Below are 21,009 nucleotides of genomic sequence, written 5' to 3' on the forward strand. Positions count from 1 at the left end.
TAGATAATCTTAATCATAAACCCACAATTCATCGGATCTTGGCAAACACACCACTAAAAGAATTACATCGAATCGATCTCCAAAAACATCGAGGAGAACTTTGTATTGAGATCCAAAGAGAGAGAAGAATCCATCTAGCTAATAACTATGGACCCGAAGGTCTGTGGTAAACTACTCACACATCATCGGAGAGGCTATGGTGTTGATGTAGAAGCCCTCCGTGATCGTATCCCCCTTTGGCAGATCGCCGAAAAAGGTCCCCTGATGGGATCTCACGGGTACAGAAGGTTGTGGCGGTGGAAAAGTGGTTTCGTGGCTCTCCTGGATGCTTTCAGGGTATAAGAGTATATACAGGCGAAAGAAGTAGGTCGGTGGAGCTGCGAGGGGCCCATGAGGGTGGGGGGCGCGCCTGCCCCCTAGGCACGCCACCCTACCTCGTGGTCGCCTCGCTGCTTCCTTGACGTCCACTCCAAGTCTCCTGGATTGTGTTTGTTCCAAAAAAAGATCATCGCGAAGGTTTCATTCCGTTTGGATTCCATTTGATATTCTTTTTTTGTGAAACACTGAAATAGGCAAAAAAACAACAATTTGCACTGGGCTTTCGGTTAATAGGTTAGTCCCCAAAATAATATAAAAGTGCATAATAAAGTCCATAAACATCCAAAACAGATAATATAATAGCATGGAAAAATCAAAAATTATAGATAGGTTGGAGACGTATCACATTATATGTTGAATTACAAAGGAATCAAAATTATTGACCAGCTCTACTATTTCTGAAAACATAGGTGCCACTACTGAATGAGAGTTGTGGCAAGTGTTCCAAAGGTTCACCACCTCCAGGGGATCTTGTCTCAGTGACCACTTTGTTGAAACCCCGAAGCACTGCAAAAATAATTCCTTCTCGAACTGAAGCTGCTTCGGCAATCAAAGGATCAGTAATACTCATTAAAGGTTTGCACCAGGCTCCCTTAAAGGCGGTAGGGGTTCTTGCGACTCCCCCCGGCCCCCATCTCTGTCAATTGCTGCATCAGTATTTATTTTACAGAACCAGTATCAGGTGGGTGCCACCCATGACCCGAATCTACTTGACGTAGATTACTGTATACATAGGTATGACACGACCATTGGGGTGGGGGGCTCGTCCCCCTTAGCCCCGCCCCTGAGTGGTGCTATTTTACAAGACTCGAAGGGGGGTTTTGTTGTCGCGGCCACGGAATATAAACCGAATGTAATAGACGGTCCGACGATGGAGGTGTTTGCGCTATTGTTGGGACAACGACTTGTTGATGAGATGGACATTTTTTCTTTGTCCATTCAGAGTGATTCTATGAAGATTGTTTAAGCTATCCAGAATCCAGACGACTATCGGGTGTCAGGTGCGGTAATTAATGACATTTGTCGAAGGTTAGTGAGTTCTTTCGACAAGGCGACGGTAAATCGTTGTGTACATGATGTAAACGAGTGTGCACATATACTATTGCCCGTTTTAGTTTCTTGGGTCAGGAGTCAAGGGTGTGGCATGAAAAACCTCCCGATTTCTTGATTTTTCTCATTGTAAAGGATATGATTATTAATTAAATAAAGTCATGGAAGTACAAAAAAAGGGTAATATCATCCGGAGTCATAGAACTTGGGGTGTATGTTTAATTTGGTGCTAGAACTTTAAAACTACGGTTTTGTGATCACTTAACTTGACTCAGGCGCGTAGATACGGTCATAGTACGTGTATCTGAGTGTATCCATGTGTATGGACCCACCTGTAGGTGAGCGATGGAGCTGGGCATGACATATTTTTTACAAAAAGCACCCTCATATGTTTTATTTACGAAAAAGCCAATTACTGCAACACATTTATACCAAAATTAACAAAAAAAAACCCAGGATACCCTAGGACTCGAAGAAACGACCATCTCTTTTAACACAAAACGCTTTATCCTTTTCACCACCAGTTCAGTATGTCTAATCTCCATAACGAACTCCTATGTACTCAAAAGTGACGCATGTGGAGCTTCAATGTACTGCGTATATTTCTGCCCATTTTGAACGCGCTACTTTTTTAAGATATTTGTAAAACATGTGTGTTATATAAAAGTAGTTGTTACATATTTTTCACATGTATTTATATAAATTGTTTTACCCCTAAAAACATTTTTTGGCAAATAATTTTTAAGATAAAAATATTTACTAAATATTTTATAAACCTGAGTATTATATAAAGCTGTGTGTTATATAAATTTGTGTACTACATATTTTGTTTTCATAATTATTATTCGAAAAATATTATTTAAATTATACAAACATTTTAATAAGTATACACGCATTTGCGTAGTTTGATTTTTGCATGATTAAAAATATTCATAATTTTAAATTTAAACTATTAATATGGACATTCAATCATGGATAATATTTAATTTATATTGTTTTTGAATATAAGTCATGAGTAAAAATTATACACAGGTGAATATTCATAAATATTTAGCAAATGGTTGTATTCATCATTCTGCATAGTTTAAATATAAGCCACAAATTTATATTTCTTGGATCCATTAAACATATTTATCTACTAAACATTTTCAATGTCTATATCAATTAAATATATTTTATATAATACATAGGTTTATATTTAAATGTTTTATTTACTAATCATGGTTTGTATGTATAGTATTTTAACACGTAAATATTTGAACTTAATTTTATTACTTATGGTTTACAAATATCTTAAGTGTATTTATTACTTGCATTTTAACGAATATTTCATATATAATGCACAAGTTTATATTTATTAATCATCATCTGTATGTATAATATATTTAACACATAAATAATTGAACATAACTTTATTACTATTTTTAAACAATATCTTAAAAAAATAGCGTGTGCAAATGGACCGCAGTATATGCTGCCCATTTAAGCTCCGCATGTGTTGTCTTCCAATAAAAAATAGTATTTCTCAAAAAAAATGTTTGGTTGGGCCAACCCCACGACCAAACATGTATCCTAAATTTGGTGGTTTTTAATGAATAAAGCTTGGTTCTACCCCTAAAAAACAAAAAAAGTTTGTACCCCTAAAAAAAATTTGTTAACTTCCTCAGAAATAATATATAAGTTAGTTATCTGTGTTATATAGACTAACCTGGAGGTTGTATTGGCTGGAGTGTACCGTGTTAAACCTGTTGTTTGCAGGTGAGTCCCAGCGACCCTATTTTCTATTGTCAATTGTCGCATATAATGGTAGTACTGTTGTCGGGTTTTTCAGTAAATAAAAAATGTGAAGGAATTTTGTGCAAATATGTGTCGTGGTGGTTGACTTTCTCTGCAACTAAAAAAAATCTGAATGTGTTTTTGTAAAACTATCTCGTGTCTGCTGCTACTACTCACTGATAAATGGTGCCATACAGATGGATATGCGACATACGTGTACTGTGACTGTATATGCATGCTGAGTCAAGTTAGGTGACCACAAAACTGTATTTTCAAAGTTTTAGCATCAAACTAAACATGTGATGTAAGTTTTGTGACTCCGGGTGATATTACCTAAAAAAATCCACTCAATTGTTTCACATCGTTCAGTGCCATTCCGTCCAGACTATCCAAGAGATTAATTTCTAAAAGTAAAAACCCACTTATTATGGCAGTTAATTAAAGCCAGTGATTTTGGGGAGAGATATCATGACAGTTTTTTAATGGTACTTTTGCAGTTAATCAGTACTAAGGAATAGGAGTAAAATGTTTCCTCATGAATTATCTTTGGTCAGATACTATGGCACCAGGAGGAGTACAAAGTTCCCTTAGGAACTAAGATAGGCACTCCCTCCGTTCCTAAATATTTGTCTTTCTAGAGATTTCAACAAGTGACTACATACAAAGCAAAATGAGTGAATCTACACTCTAAAATATGTCTATATACATCCGTATGTATTAGTCCATTTGAAATCTGTAGAAAGATAAATATTTAAGAATGGAGGGAGTAATATTTAATTTCTTTCCATATATAGTTTCAAACTATATATGGAATGCGGTAAATGCTAGTAAAAATGGGTGTTTTTTACCTACCACAACTAAAGAATGGCCGAGCTGTATAAATAGGCAACTAGACCCTTCCGCCCTCCTCACCCAACGAAATTCAATTCATAATGATCTAGAAATGGCGATCAAGCTTATAGCAGTAGTGTTTTTTTCTCTCGTCCCGGCCTTTGCTGAGTCCAGCGACAGGGGTGAACCTCCATCTTCTCGTAAGTACTATTGCTAGCATTACCAAGTTGAGGGTGTGTCAAGTCTGAATCACCTCATATAGTTTGTTATTTCCTGCAGAAGAAAATGCTTTTGGTGCGAGCGCTTATGCGGCTCACTGGGATCCAGATCATGCACATTCTAGTAAATACTTGTGCTACCTTCCCAAGTTGACAAATTTGTTAATTGTGAGTCAACGCCTAACTCTTATTTACTGTAGAAGAAAACGGTTTTGGTGAAAGTGCTTATGTGGTGCATTGGGATCCTCCTCGTAAGTACTTGTGCTACCTTACCAACTAAAGAAATTTGTTAATTGTGAATTAACTCATAGGTTGTTATTTCCTCTAGAAAAAGACAATTTTGGTGAAAGTGCGTATGCGGTACATTGGGACTCCCCTTCAAGTAAGTACTTGTGCTACCTTGCCATGTTGAGAAAATATACTCATAGTTTGTTATTTCCTGCAGAAGAAAAAGGTTTTGGGGCAAGTGCTTATAAGGTGGATTGGAACCCACCTTCGAGTAAGTACTTATGCTACCTTACCAAGTCAAGAATGTGTTAGTCTCGATGAACTCATGGTTTGTTATTTCCTGCAGAAGAAAAATGTTTTGGGGCAAGTGCTTATAAGGTGGATTGGAACCCACCTTCGAGTAAGTACTTGTGCTACCTTACCAAGTAGAGAATGTGTTAGTCCCGAATGAACTCATGGTTTGTTATTTCTTGCAGAAGAAGAAGGTTTTGGGGCAAGTGCTTATAAGGTGGACTGGAACCCACCTTCGAGTAAGTACTTGTGCTACCTCACAAGTCGAGTATGTGTTAATCCTGAATGAACTCATGGTTTGTTATTTCCTGTAGAAGAAAAAGGTTTTGGGGCAAGTGCTTATAAGGTGGATTGGAAACCAGAAGATACACATTCCAGTAAGTACTTGTGCTACCTCACAAAGTCGAGAATGTGTTAATCCGGAATAAAATCATAGTTTGTTATTTCCTACAGAAGAAAAAGGTTTCAGCGAAAGTGCTTACAAGGTGACTTGGAGCCCAGAAGTTGCACATTCTGGTAAGTATTTGTGCTATCTTACCAAGTTAGTCCTGAAAACTCATGGTTTGTTATTTCTTGCAAAATAAAAAGGTTTTGAGGCAAGCGCTTATAAGGTATCTTGGAGTCCAGATGGTGCACCTTCTGGTAAGTACCTATGATATCTTAGCAAGTGGAGAATGTGTTAATTCTTAATCAACTCACATATTATTCCCCTCAAAAGAGAAAGGATTTGGTGCAAGTGCTTATGCGGTACATTGGGATCCAGATCATCCACCTTCTGGTAAGTACTTGTGCTACGTTTCTTATCAAGTGGAAGAATATGTTCGTTCTGAAGTAACTCATACTTTGTTATTTTTTGTAGAAAAAACCGGTTTTGATGCAAGTGCTTATGCGGGACATCGGGATCCAGATCATGCACACTCTCGTAAGTACTTGTGCTACCATATCAAGTTGAGATTATTTTTAATATGATGTGTTAATTTGTTAATACTCATGAAATAGATATGCATTTAATCTCCAAAATTAACATTACTATGTCAGTATTTCAGCTAAACTGTTGGTTTAATTAATAACAATGCAGCTTCCTACATTGAAGCACCAACAAAACACAAGCATATAAAAGTTCAAACCGGCATGTTATTCCTGGAGAAGAATTTGCACATCGGCACTACACTTCCTAAAGGAACCATGTTTGCATGAGATGGTGCACCAAAGTTTGTTCATTTTGCCTCTACTCCATTGGAGTCAAAGTACTTGACAACCATCCTTTCGCATTTCATGATACCTCATGGCTCGACCAAGGCAAAGCAGGTAGCTGACACCCTTCGTTCATGCGGCAAACCAGTTGACAAGGAGGAGCCTCACATGTGCTTCGCATCTCGTGAAGCAATGTCAAGGTTCGCCACCAGAGAATTAGGGGTCAGTGGTGCACGAGCAGCCATTACAAGGATTCATGGGAATGAGACCCCCAACTCCATGTACGTTGTGGAACAGATCACCCAACTCAACAATAACATGGTGCCATGCCATCCTATGGATTTTCCGTACGAGGTCTTTTATTGCCATCGGCCGAAAGAGGTGCAGTCTTTGAGGGTGCAACTCAAGGGTTTGAAAAATGGCATGCCGCGCGTGACGGCAATAGCCATGTGTCACATGAACACATCTAATTGGGACACCCAGTACTTTGAGCTATTAGACGGAAAGCGTGGTGAACCTATTTGCCATTACATGCCTACCAATTACATCATGTTCTATTAGATATATTTAAAGTTCCTATTGAACTATGTAATCTAGTTATCCGATCAATAAAGTGTGCCGAGTGGCTGTATTTTTGTTAAAAAATGCTTAATAACCACCAGATTCTGGGAGTTTTTGGACTGCTACCGACCAAGATTTTCTTTTATTGCATCCCAAGTAACTCTAATTAATTACCAATGATGATGCACGTGCGCATTATTAGTTATGCTTCTCGTCTGCTCGGACGAGCCATTGTTGGCTTCCGCCACCCCGTCGATAGTCAAGGAGAGGTGGACCTATGTCATCTTGGTCGTCCCTAGTGAAGGAGAGATAGGTCCACGATGTCTCGGACGCTGCCATTGGAAGATATAACTTCAGGAGAAGAAGGGGTCACTGCTAGGTGATACACCGCCACTGATCCTCCTCTAACCGTATACCCCGTAGTGCGGCACTACCGGAGAAACGAGAGAGGGAGTGGCGCAATTGAGAGACGGGCTAGAACATGGTTAAGAGTGAGTGGATGGGATTATGTGTTGTTCCGCCGATTTAGAGGAACTGTTGCGTTCCAGATCTGAGGGTTACATTCCCTTTTACGGAATGGGTGCATTCACGTTCTCTTTCCCAACCAAACATAGGAACGCGTGCCTGGGGCAAAACTGTCCCCGTTACTTTTCATGTGATGTCACCATCTAACGGACCCTTAGATACTGTATGGGGAAACACGACTTGTCGTGCATTGCCCGTAGAAGTGATGGGCAAACCAACATGAATAATCAAGTTGAAGATCAATAAACTTTTAACAAGCACCGATTATACATATAAGGTGAGATATAAGCATGTAAATATTCTATTCACAATAAGCTAATTTTTTTTGTCATTGATTTGGCTCCATTGTTTTTTAACACAGTACAATCAAAGACGGTCACATACACGCACATATACTCACCCCTATAAACGCACACACGCACACCGACATAATATCTTGAGCTTGACGAAGTCATCACATGTGCCTCGTAGTTAATGAAAACGTGTCCTCCCGCTGAACAAACATCGCCGAAAATCCTGAAATATATGCAGGTAAATGCGTGCACCGGTGCCAAATTTAGAACTTACACTCTGATGGTCTAGTTTCACCACAAAGAACCTAACCATCAGAGTTAGGCTCAATTGTCATTTGGCTCCATTGTTAATTATTATGATACTAGACTATTTCTCCAATATCATATTTTTATTTAGTCACCATGACATGGAGCAAGGTAATTAAGATATCTAAGCCCGGGTTAATTATAATACACCAAAAGATTAGTGCATATACAGGAAGCTGAATATATATAGAGAGAATTTGAACTAGCTAAGAACCCGGCTAGGGTGAATTCCCAGTGTTACGGAGAGCTGCACCGGGACGTTGACATGTGAATTTGGTTTTCTTGCCAGTTTGGATTTGATTTCCGACTGGATTTTTTTGTGCTGCGATTTGTACGGTTTCTGCAATGCCACCCTTTTGACCACACTGCTTAAGCAAGATATTCTCTGCCCTCTCGACCTTTTTGCATCAACCAACCTCACCACAAGTCTCGTTCCCGTCACCTCTCTCCTCTCGCCAACGCGATTTCTCTTGGCTTAACAACTCCTCTGCCCTCGCCTCTTTCGATTTTCTTTCGTTCTCGTGCTCCTCTCTTCTCTCAGCATCTAGCAGATGCGATACTAGCTGGAGGCAAATGCTCGGAGCAGCGACCCAAGATCTCTAGGGGATTCACCCATCCTGGGTAGGTTCCACCATAAGCTGAGATATAAGCATGTAAATATTCTATTCACAATAAGCTATTTTTTATAATTGATTTGGCTCTCATACATCTCCGTTATATCTATATTTTTTTATTGTTTCATGCCAATATTACACAACTTTCACATATTTTTGGCAACATTTTATATGATTTATTGGACTAACATATAGATCCATTGCCCAGTGTGAGTTTCTGTTTGTTGCATGTTTTTTGTTTCGCGGAATATCCATATCAAACGAAGTCCAAATGCAATAAAATTTTACGGAGAATTATTTTGGACTATATATGATTTTTGGGAGGTGGAATCAATGCAAAAGGAGGCCCACAACCCCCACAAGACACCAGGGCGCGCCCCAGGGCTCAGGCGCGTGGTGGTGGATTGTGCTCTCCTCGTAAGGCGGTTGCTACTTGATACGTCTCCAACGTATCTATAATTTTTTATTGTTCCATGCTATTATATTATCTGTTTTGGATGTTTTATATACATTAATACGCTATTTTATATTATTTCTGGGACTAACATATTAACCTAGAGCCCAGTGCCAGTGCCAGTTCCTATTTTTTTTCCTTGTTTTAGAGTTTCACAGAAAAGGAATACCAAACGGAACAAAACTTTCGCGATGATTTTTCTTGGACCAGAAGACATCTAGAGGACTTGGAGTGCAAGTCAGAGAAGCCATGAGGCGACCACAAGGACGGAGGGCGCGCCCCCACCCTTGTGGGCCCCTCATGACTCCACTGACCTAGTTTCTTCGCCTATATATTCTTATATATCCCAAAACCAACAGAGAGAGTCACGAAAACACTTTTCCACTGCCACAACCTTCTGTACCCTTGAGATCCCATCTAGGAGCCTTTTCTGATGTCCTGCCGGAGGGGGATTCGATCACGGAGAGCTTCTACATCAATACCATTGCCCTTCCGATGAAGCGTGTGTAGTTTACCACTGACCTACGGGTCCATAGCTAGTAGTTTCTCCATCCGTCCGGAAATACTTGTCATCAAAATGGATAAAAGGAGATGTATCTAGACGTATTTTAGTGCTAGATACTTCCCTTTTTATCCATTTTGATGACAAGTATTCTAGGACGGAGGGAGTAGATGGCTTATTCTCTCTCTTTGATTCTCAATACCATGTTCTCCTCGATGTTCTTGGAGATCTATTCGATGTAATACTTTTTTGCGGTGTGTTTGCTGAGATCCGATGAATTGTGGATTTATGATCAGCTTATCTATGAATATTATTTGAATCTTCTCTGAATTCTTATATGCATGATTTGATATCATTGCAAGTCTGTTCGAACTATAGATTTGGTTTGGCCAACTAGATTGGTTTTTCTTGCAATAGGAGAAGTGCTTAGCTTTGGGTTCAATCTTGCGGTGCCCTTTCCCAGTGACAGTAGGGGCAGCAAGACACGTATTGTATTGTTGCCATCGAGGATAAAAAGATGGGGTTTTTCATCATATTGCTTGTGTTAATTCCTCTACATCATGTCATCTTGATTAAAGCGTTACTCTGTTCTTTATGAACTTAATACTCTAGATGCATGCTGGATAGCGGTCAATGTGTGGAGTAATAGTAGTAGATGCAAGCAGGAGTCGGTCTACTTGACACGGATGTGATGCCTATATTCATGATCTTTGCCTTAGATATCGTTATAAGTTTCGCTCTTCTATCAGTTGCTCGACAGTAACTTGTTCACCCACCGTAATATTTTCTATCTTGAGAGAAGCCTCTAGTGAAACCTATGGCCCCCGGGTGTATTTTCCATCATAAAAAGTTTCCGATCTACAATTTTAGTTTCTGATTTACTTCCTTTGCAATCTTTTAATTTCCAATCTATAAATCAAAAATACAAAAAATATTTACTTTACCGTTTATCTATCTCCATCAGATCTCACTTTTGCGAGTGACCATGAAGGGATTGACAACCCCTTTATCGTGTTGGGTGCAAGTTGTTTGATTGTTTGTGCAGGTATTCAGTGACTTGTGCGTTGTCTCCTACTGGATTGATACCTTGGTTCTCAAACTGAGGGAAATACTTATTCTACTTTGCTGCATTACCCTTTCCTCTTCAAGGGAAAAACTAACGCAAGCTCAAGAGGTAGCAGGAAGAATTTCTGGCACCATTGCCGGGAAGATCTACGACAAGTCAAGACATACCAAGTACCCATCATAAACTCTCATCTCTAGCATTACATTATTCGCCATTGGCCTCTCATTTTCCTCTCCCCCACTTCTAAAACGATTTTCAAAAAGATTTGCCTTTTCTTTGCCCCTCTTCCGTTCGTATTCTTCCCTTGCTTTTTGTGTGCCCGTGTGTTGGATTGCTTGCTTTGTCACGATGGCTCAAGAGAATACCAAATTGTGTGAATTTTCCAATACCAATAACAATGATTTTATTTGTACTCCGATTGCTCCCGCTACTAATGCGGAATCTTGTGAAATTAATGCCGCTTTGTTGAATCTTGTTATGAAAGATCAATTTTCCGGCCTTCCTAGTGAAGATGCCACATCCCATCTAAACAATTTCGTTGATTTGTGTGATATGCAAAATAAAAAAGATGTGGATAATGATATTGTTAAATTGAAGTTATTTCCGTTCTCGCTTCGAGATCGTGCTAAAACTTGGTTTTCATCTTTGCCTAAAAATAGTATCGATTCATGGAATAAGTGTAAAGATGCTTTTATTTCCAAGTATTTTCCTCCTGCTAAGATCATCTACCTTAGGAACGATATTATGAATTTTTAAGGAACTTGATCATGAACATGTTGCACAATCTTGGGAGAGGATGAAATTGATGATACGAAATTGCCCTACTCATGGTTTGAATTTCTGGATGATTATACAAATTTTTTATGCCGGATTGAATTTTGCTTCTAGAAATCTTTTAGATTCGGTTACGGGAGGTACTTTTATGGAAATTACTTTATGAGAAGCTACTAAACTCCTAGATAATATTATGGTTCATTATTCTCAATGGCATACCGAAAGATCTTCCACTAGTAAAAAAGTGCATGTGATTGGAGATATTAATGTTTTGAGTGGAAAGATGGATGAGCTTATGAAATTATTTTCTATCAGGAGTGCTCCTATTGATACTAATGATATGCCTTTGTCTACTTTGATTGAGAATAATAATGAATCTATGGATGTGAATTTTGTTGGTAGGAACAATTTTGGTAATAATGCGTATAGAGGTAATTTTAATCCTAGGCCGTTTCCTAGTAATTTCTCTAATAATTATGACAATTCCTACAACAATTATTATGGAAATTATAATAAGATGCCCTGTGATTTTGAGAATAGTGTTAAAGAATTTATGAGTTCGCAAAATAATTTCAGTGCTTTGATTGAGGAAAAATAGCTTAAGATTGATGATTTGGCTAGGACATGGATATAATTTCTCTTGATGTTGATTCTTTGAAACTTAGATCTATTCGACTCAAGCATGATATCAATGAGTCTCTGAAATCTATGAGAATTTCCATTGATGAGTGCAAAGAAATAACCGCTAAGATGTGTGCTAAAAAACATTGGTTTGTAAAAACGTGTTCTTCTAGTTTTCGTGAAAATAATGATGAAGATCTTAAAGTGATTGATATGACTCCTATTGAATCTTTGTTTTCCAATATAAATCTTGATAAAGATGGGACTGGAGATGAGTCAACTTTAGTTAAAAGGAGTCCCCATGATTCAGAGTTTTTAGATCTTGATACAAAAATTGATAAAAGTGGGATTGGAGAGGTCAAAACTTTAAGTAGCGATGAACCCACTCATTTGGTTTCAAGGAATTTAATTATGGTAAGTGTTCTTTAATAAATTGTATTTACTTGTTTCAATCCATGTTGAATTCTCCTCATGCTTATAATCAAAACAAAGCTTTTACTAAACATATCGTTGATGCTATGATACAATCTTTTGAAGGAAAGCTTGAATTGGAAGTTTCTATCCCTAGAAAACTTTATAATGAGTGGGAATCTACTATTAAGATTAAGATTAAAGATTATGAGCGCCATTCTTTGTGTGATTTGGCTGCTAGTGTTTCCACGTTTCCAAAAACTTTATGTGATGTGTTAGGTTTTCATGAATTTGAAGATTGTTCTTTAAATTTGCATCTTGTGGATTCCACTATTAAGAAACCTATGGGAAGGATTAATGATGTTCTTATTGTTGCAAATAGGAACCATGTGCCCGTAGATTTCATTGTTCTAGATATAGATTGCAATCCTACATGTCCTATTATTCTTGATAGACATTTCCTTAGAACGATTGGTGCAATTATTGATATGAAAGAAGGAAACATTAGATTTCAATTTTCATTAAGGAAAGGCATGAAACACTTTCCAAGAAAGAAAATTAAATTGCCTTATGAATATATTATGAGAGCCACTTATGGTGTGACGCTCGGATAATTAAGCAATAGTAATCCTCCGTTAATGGTGCCATGTCATCAAGTTTGACTAAGTCAAATTGCCCTTGATAAGGATCCAAGCCAAATTCAAATTCCAATTTCAAGTGAAAATTTTAAATTCAAAAATAAGAAAAACTAAAAATTTCATGTGATGGCAAATAATCCATAATTAATTAGGGTGGAATAAAACTAGGTCACTTGTTTGCTTATTTAAAAGTTGTCACCCAAAAATAGTGACTAAAACAACCACTTTGATCCATTTGCAATTGATCAAATATGTAATGATTTTAAATATTACCCCAACCATTTTATAGCAGTGCTAGATATCGTCTAGTATTTATTCTGGCCAATAGAACTTTTTGCAAAAGTCATTTAGTGCAGGAATTAAATGGAAAATAGAGAGGAAATAAAAAAACAGAAAATAAAAAGGGAAAAGAGGAGGGCCTATTCTACTGGGCACTTTGGCCCAACTAGCCAAATGGCCAGCCTAGCCCACCTCCCCTCTCCTTCTACCTGCTACAGAGAGACGGGGGATCGTGGCGCCCATCCGTCGGCCATGCCGTGCGTGGCGGCCATCCCACGCCTCCCCGATGACTACAAGGCCACCTCAAGCCCCTCCTCTCTCCCCCGGTCGAACCCTAGCCGCCACTTCTTCCTCCCTCGCGCCATTGCTCGCTCCCCCGCACACACCCGAAGCTATCGTCGCCGCACCATCATCACCGTCACGGCCACCGTCGCCGCCTTCGCGTGGGAGGACATCCAGGACGTCCGCGGCGGCCGGCTTCGTCCGTCCCGGGCATCAGCTCAAGCCGAGGCGGCTCGTACGCTCGCCATCGCCGTCGTCTTCATCACGTACATTGCCGGCGGGCATCGTTGATTCCCACCATTCCGGTCCACATCCGGCCTCCCCGAGCTCGTCATCCGCACCGCGGTGAGCTCCTCCTCCACCCCCCCTCCTTGTACACTCGATCCGCGCCATAGTCGTCATCCACGAGTTCGCCTTGGTCGTGTACGCACACGCACACCCGTATGCTGCTGCCGTCCATGGCCCCGCGCCCTCCTGCTGCCGCCGGCGCCCTCCAGTGCGCGCCTCCCTCTAGCCGGGCCCTACATCACCTCGCTTCGTCCCCCGGCAGCGCCCCGCGGCCACGCCACTGAGCCCGCGCCCCATTACTGCTTCTGCCGGGGCGTACGCGTACGTATGTGCGTGCTCTGAGCTTCTGCTCTGAGTGGCACTGCTGCTGCCTTGGCGCTGCTACTCTGCTTACTGCCCGCTGCGTGCTGTTGTTTGGTCGTCGCCGCCGCTCGCCCCTGCTCCACGCTGCTTCGGCCTGCTGTCGCTGCCACCATCTGTTGCGCTGCTCCTGCTGCTTTACTGCTGCCTACTGCTGCGCTCGTCGCAGCTGCTGCTGGCCGGCCGTGCCATGGCCACGGCTCGGCCATGGTTACGTGCGTGAGCGTGTGCACGCAAGTGCCCAGCTCGGCCACTGTTAGATGGGCTAGCCGGTTAGTTTAGATTAATTAGGATTGGATTAGATTGGTTAGGGTAGTTACTAACCTATGGCAAGTGGGACCTCCCCCTTTAATTAACCAGTTTAATTAGCCCTAGTTTATCTCAAGACAATGACATGCGGGACCCATACACTATTCACTGCTTGACCCAGTCAACAGATTGCTCTGTTGTTTACTTTGACTTGGCCCCACATGTCTTTGACTGTGGCTGGCACCGCACAAGGTGAAAAAAAGCATTTTACTATTTTATTTTCGAATTAATAATAATTTCAGAATATTATTTGAATCTTTGAAAAATCGTAGAAAATAATCCGTAACTCGGATGAAAAAGTTTTATACATGAAAGTTGCTCACAACGACGAGACGAATCCGAATACGCAGCCCGTTCGCCTGCCACACATCCCTAGCATAGCGAATACACAATTTCCCCTCTCCGGTTCATCTGTCCGAAAACGCGAAACACCGGGAATACTTTCCGGATGTTTCCCTCATTCGCTGGTATCGCCTATCCCTACGTTAGGTCACTCCTAGCACAACGTATTGCCGCTGCTTTGTGTTACATTTGATTGCTCTATTATTTATTGTGTTCCCCCTCCGTTACTTCTTTCCGGTATACTCCGAGACTACTGTCGATGTCTATGTGTTTGACTACATTGAAGATGACCCCTCCTTCTTGCCAGAGCAACCAGGCAAGCCCCTCTTGATCACCAAATATCACATATTCTTCTCTCTACTGCTTGCATTAGAGTAGTGTAGCATGTTACTGTTTTCCGTTAATCCTATTCTGATGCATAGCCTGTCCTTGCTACTACTGTTGTTACCTTTACCTGCAATCCTAAATGCTTAGTATAGGATGCTAGTATTCCATCAGTGGCCCTACATTCTTGTCCGTCTGCCATGCTATACTATCGGGTCGTGATCACTTGGGAGGTGATCACGGGTATATACTTATATACATAATATGTGATACATGTGGTGACTAAAGTCGGGTCGGCTCGTAGAGTACCCGCAAGTGATTCCGATGTGGGGGCTGAAGGGCCAGGTGGTTCCATCCAGGTAGTGGTGGGCCCGGGTTCCCGACGGCCCCCGACTGTTACTTTGTGGCAGAGCGACAGGGCAGGTTGAGACCACCTAGGAGAGAGGTGGGCCTGGCCCTGGTCAGCGTCCGCGGTTACTTCAAAATAACACGCTTAACGAGATCTTGGTATTTGATCTGAGTCTGTCCACTGGCCTATACGCACCAACCAACTATGCGGGAACAGTTATGGGCACTCAACGTCGTGGTATCAGCCGAAGCATTTTTTACGTCAGCGACTAAGCGGCACGCGCCATATTAAACTGGAACGCCTTCTCTTGTATTAGGGAGGCTAGGTCTCTTTCCGGCCATGTTTGCAACGTGCAGGTGTGCAATGGGTGATGGCCTAGACCCCTGCGCCATAGGATTTAGACCGGCATGCTGACCTCTCTGTTGTGCCTAGGTGGGGCTGCGACGTGTTGATCTCCCGAGGCCAGGCATGACCTAGGAAAGTGTGTCCGGCCAAAGAGAATCGAGCATGTTGGGACATGTGGTGCACCCCTGCAGGGAAGTTTATCTATTCGAATAGCCGTGTTCCTCGGTAAAAGGACGACCCGGAGTTGTACATTGACCTTATGACAACTAGAATCGGATACTCAATAAAACACACCCTTTCAAGTGCCAGATACAACCCGGTGATCGCTCTCTAACAAGGCGACGAGGAAAAGATCACCGGATAGGATTATGCTATGCGATGATACTTGGTGAACTTACCATCTACTCTCTTCTACATGCTGTAAGATGGAGGCTGCCATAAGCGTAGTCCTCGATAGGACTAGCTATCCCCCTCTTATTCTGGCATTCTGCAGTTCGGTCCACAGATACTACCCTTTTCATTGACACCAATGCATATGTAGTGTAGATCCTTGCTTGCGAGTACTTTGGATGAGTACTCACGGTTGCTTTGCTACTTATTTTTCCCCTTTCCCGGTTATTGCGATCATATGATGGAGTCCAGGAGCCAGAGGATCCCGAGGATGATTCTACGTGGAGTTCGGCTTCGAGGAGTAGTTAGGAGGTCCCAGGCAGGAGGCCTTGCCTTTTCGATCGTTGCTACTTTTGTGCTAGCTTTCTCAAGGCAAACTTGTTTAACTTATGTCTGTACTCAGATATTATTGCTTACACTGACTCTTGTGTATTCGAGCCCTCGAGGCCCCTGGCTTATAATATAAAGCTTGTATTATTTTAATTGGTGTCTAGAGTTGTGTTGTGATATCTTCCCATGAGTCCTTGATCTTGATCGTACACATTTGCGTGCATGATTAGTGTACGGTCAAATCGGGGGCGTCACAAGTTAGTATCAGAGCCAACTGCCTGTAGGAATCCCCCTTCCACACTCATTGGCCGAAGTTGAGTCTAGTCATTACAAAACTTTTACTAACATGGCTGTGTGGCTTACGGGCCCACGTCGCCATTTGGGTGGTATTAGGATCTTTTTATTCCTCGTCTATACTTTGGGACTTTGATCTCTCTTCTAACCGGGTTAAAAGATTTTGCTAACTCTAACTCTAGGTTCTCGTAATTACTTCCTTCTGGAGAGCCCCTTATTACAGATGATCGCCTGCTGCACCAGAAGATTCAGAAGATACTCTCCGATGTTATCCCGAGAGCTTGTGCTCATTGCGTTTGCAATTCCCTTCCACCGTCAAACCCTATAGATAACAACATGCACTTGCCATTCTTACTTTAGTCCCCAGTTGCTCTTGTTATTACAAGATACCCCGAAATACTCATTGTTGATCTGAGAATCCTTGTGCCTACTGCCTTGTAGTTCCTTGTCACCTGAATACACCTATAAATTAATCCTCACACACACCAAGGATTTGTTTCTCCCAAGTTGTTCATGTGTTTTACCAAAGTCTTCTAAATACTATTTGATCTTCCAAAAAATCCTCAGCAGCTTATTGCTCTTGAAATCCTTGCTTGCTTGCATTATGGTTAATCCCATAAGTATAGTAATCTTATTGACATCCTTTGTCATTATCATTTTGAGTCCGTTGATTCGATATGATTGTGAATGGTCGCAATCATCAGTCAAAACTAAAATTCATCGTCCCGGCTCAAATGTCATTTTGAACATGAGCTGGATCTTGACCAATCAAATTGCCATCGATTGAACCCATAAGGCTATTCAACTTATCCATCCCTAATCAGAGCATTGCTTATGATCCCTTGTCTTGGAATTCATAATTCCTTTGCATTGAGCTTTGAGTTAGTCAGTTGTTTCTATAATCTGATCTCCTTGCATTCTTTCTTCCTCTGGTTGAGTACCGATGCTCACATCAGATCCTTTGTTGGATTTTATCTGACAACGTCCTTCGTATTCAATAAGCTTGTGAGCCTTTCCTCGGATACATAATGCCCTTGGTAAATTGTATCCTCTGCTTTTCTCAAGCATGCTATACTATCGCGCTTGTGTTATTTATTCTTGAAATTGTTGGTTTTTGCTCCTAAGATGCCCCGATGGGTTGAACCTATGCCTTGCCCAAACCATATGAACCCAAAAGTTTTTGCGAGTCATACTCTTTTGTTGTTTCGCCAGATAAAAATTCTACACTACAACTTCATCAAAAGCGAGAAGTAAAATGAAAGGTTGTGCATTGAAAAAGTGGGAGTCAACCTTGAGCCTTTGCGTTCATGCCCATGGACCCGATGTGGAACTTATCATCGAAGCTTCTTGTAATAATAATAATCCCCTTGTTATAAGTTCGTCTTGTATCTATGTTTAGTCCTTTGCAACCGTGGTTCCGACCATGATTCTTCTTCTTTGATCCCATTTCTCGGACAAGTTAAACCACTTGTCGTCTGCAGATCAATGCGCCCGTCCAACCTCTATAATAATCTACCTTGGAGTATTATCCCGTGGTATCTCGATAATATCACAGAACCATATTACTTCTTATGAGTTCTTCTTCAAGTAGTATTTGTCACCGATTCCAAGTTTCCCCGGGTTCTGAGTTGTTAGACACTCAAGGACACCGATAAGTGAATCAATTCCGCACTCCGATTCAATAACTCTAAATAATCTCCGTTGCTTATGAGTTTATTAATCCTTCAAGTCATTCCTAGCCTGATTGGATATATCATTATTGTGTTAAAATTTTAAACTGTGCTACCTGGTCCTTCTTCCCGGGGCACAATTTATGATGATGAGCTAAGCTTACGTCGACCTTATATCGTATTTACTTGAACATCAATGCTTGATTTCGAGTTTGTGTCGTATCCGTGGTTCCACTAACCTTTCGCTTCATCATTCCTTTAACTTGATGTCATCGCCAATCAATTATATCTTCATGAAATCTCTCGACAACTGTGACGTGATCATCATCAGTATTCTGAGCTCTTCTAGGATATCAATTGAATTCATGATGAGAAATACCATCCTCCCCCTTGAGGATTTGTGTTATCAACGACAACTTTATGGCCTTCCCTCCATCACAAACTTGTTCATGACATGGATGCAACTTGCTATTCAGCTTGTATTATGATCTACCTTGAAATATTACTGTCTTTTATGTCAATAATGTTGTGAGAGTTTCACCACCTCTTAAGGATTCTTGATACAGTAATGCTTTGGACCATCACCACTCTTTGCTTGGTCCCCGTGTTCCACCCGGAATACCAATAAGTGAACTCTGTTGTGAGAATTTAATATTTCTAGCAACCCTATTGCTTCGGAGTTAATGGACAATAATTCCAATTTAGTGTGATGGTTGCTAAATCGCCAACCCAACCCATATTTCATGTGCACCTTTTAACCAATGTTTAATTGTGGATGTTTTCCTCAAACATACATCATTATATCATTTGGTCTAACAAATGTTATCTCCTTGTTCACATAATTGTGGAAATCCATCTTTTTGAAAACCTCGAGGAATTGTCGCTGAGTCCATCAGCCACTTCCTCATCCTCTCCTAGGTTTAATGATGAACTCTTGTTTCGGAACTCACTTCCGTAGTTCATTTCCCGAGAATCTTGCGATGTCATCTCGTCAATTTGTGTTGCACCTTTTCTTCTCAGGCATCCTGAGTCTGAGGTATCCTAACACCAATTGGATCTGAACCTCGGTCGGATATGATGGTTGGAACATTTTCCAAGAGTCATAACATTGGTCTTTATATAACCCAGTAAGGTGATGTCATGCCTAGCACCCCTGGCTGGAGGACCTATCGTTATAGTTTCCTTTTTAGCAAGGTTAGCCATTCGTCCATGAGGAAATTGTAAGGCTTATTCTATAAGTTGTTTTTGATGGATCCTTTGTGTATCTAAAGTCTGATATTTATCCAATGACCATGTCAATGCTATCTCGAAGCATGTCTATGGTACTTCGATTTTCAATAAGAACATTGAAAGCACAATGCTAAATGTTTCTTGATCAGTTATCCAAACACCGTTGTATGGGTACACATCATGATTCTTCTTACCCCTTTTATCTAAATGACCATGCCTTCGGTATCCTGTCATGGATATCATACTCTACTTGTCCTTGGGAAGGGTATACCACTGAAATATGTGTTTAAACACATTTTCCTTTCCATTGTTCTGTTTAATCTGATAATCATATTTTCCTTTCCATTGTTTGGTTTAACCTATCTTGTGATCTATATGATCTAAACAATAATATTCACATACTTATGTAAACACCTTTGTGTACAACCGTGTCAGTAAGACCCTGTTGCTTTTGTTGATGGCATTCTGGTAACCACCGATGGACGAGAACTTTGCCTATTGGTCCGCCTTGTTTCAACGAGCAGGAAAATGGTTCTCTTCATCCCTCGCCCTTGGTACCGACGTTGTTGCTGACATAACTGACAGACTATTCCCTGACAGGCCTTGCTTTCATGACCACGCAAGATGTGAGTGCCCTTCCTACTTTTATCCCACATGGTGGGCCCATAACTCAAGATGGCAACGGGGATGAAACCCATCGGGTTCTGCCATCCCAAACCCATCCCCACGAGAAAATTGTAAACCCGTCCCCGTCCCCATCACTATGCGCGGGGCTAGTTTTCCGCCCGTCCCCTAAACCCATCGGGTTTCGGGGAACCCACGGGGAACCTGCGAGAAAATCAAAATATTTAAACAAACATAGTGGCGATAAAGAATAACATTTCAACAGCAAAAAAGCAGATTTCAGCAGCATAACTTGAGCAAATTTCAACAAAAAACAATATTAGATGGTTCAACAGCTATATAGAGTGTTTTTCAGCAGCATGATACAACATTCCAGCAACAAAGATGATCAGATTTCAGCAACAAAGATGATTAGCTTTCAGCCATACATGGTTCAACAAGATGTGCAATTACACAAGTTCTAAAATAGAATTCTTGGTTCACAAATCACGAGCACAAACGAGACGAAATGGTCCAATACATAAGTTTTGAAATAGAATTTATAGTTCACAAATCATTTTAATCTGGACTCTACTATAGGTATTTCTTGCAAGTCTACTAAAACAGTAGCAATTTGTACATGTAGCCTGCAATATGATGACCAGAAAAAAACACTGCATATTGTTTGTACAAGGATTCCGAATCTATTTTTTTCTTTCCTGCAGAAGTGTAATAGCTTCAACTTAACTTCTGAAACTTCCATGAAAAAAGACCATATACTATAGTCTAAACCAAACCCTAGCAAATCTAATCCATGAATTCATAGAAAATTAACATCATCCATCACAAACCCTAGCACCATCCATCTCATATTGTGAGAGAT

At 40.7% G+C, this 21,009-nt stretch overlaps 1 pseudogene; it reads left to right on the top strand.

Moving 5' to 3' along the window:
* Positions 1–4,147: 4,147 nt before the first annotated feature.
* LOC125554194 lies at positions 4,148–6,527 on the top strand (annotated as a pseudogene).
* The last annotated feature ends 14,482 nt before the right edge of the window (positions 6,528–21,009 follow it).

This window comes from Triticum urartu, chromosome 4, assembly GCF_003073215.2.
Source record: "Triticum urartu cultivar G1812 chromosome 4, Tu2.1, whole genome shotgun sequence".
Lineage (NCBI taxonomy): Eukaryota > Viridiplantae > Streptophyta > Magnoliopsida > Poales > Poaceae > Triticum > Triticum urartu.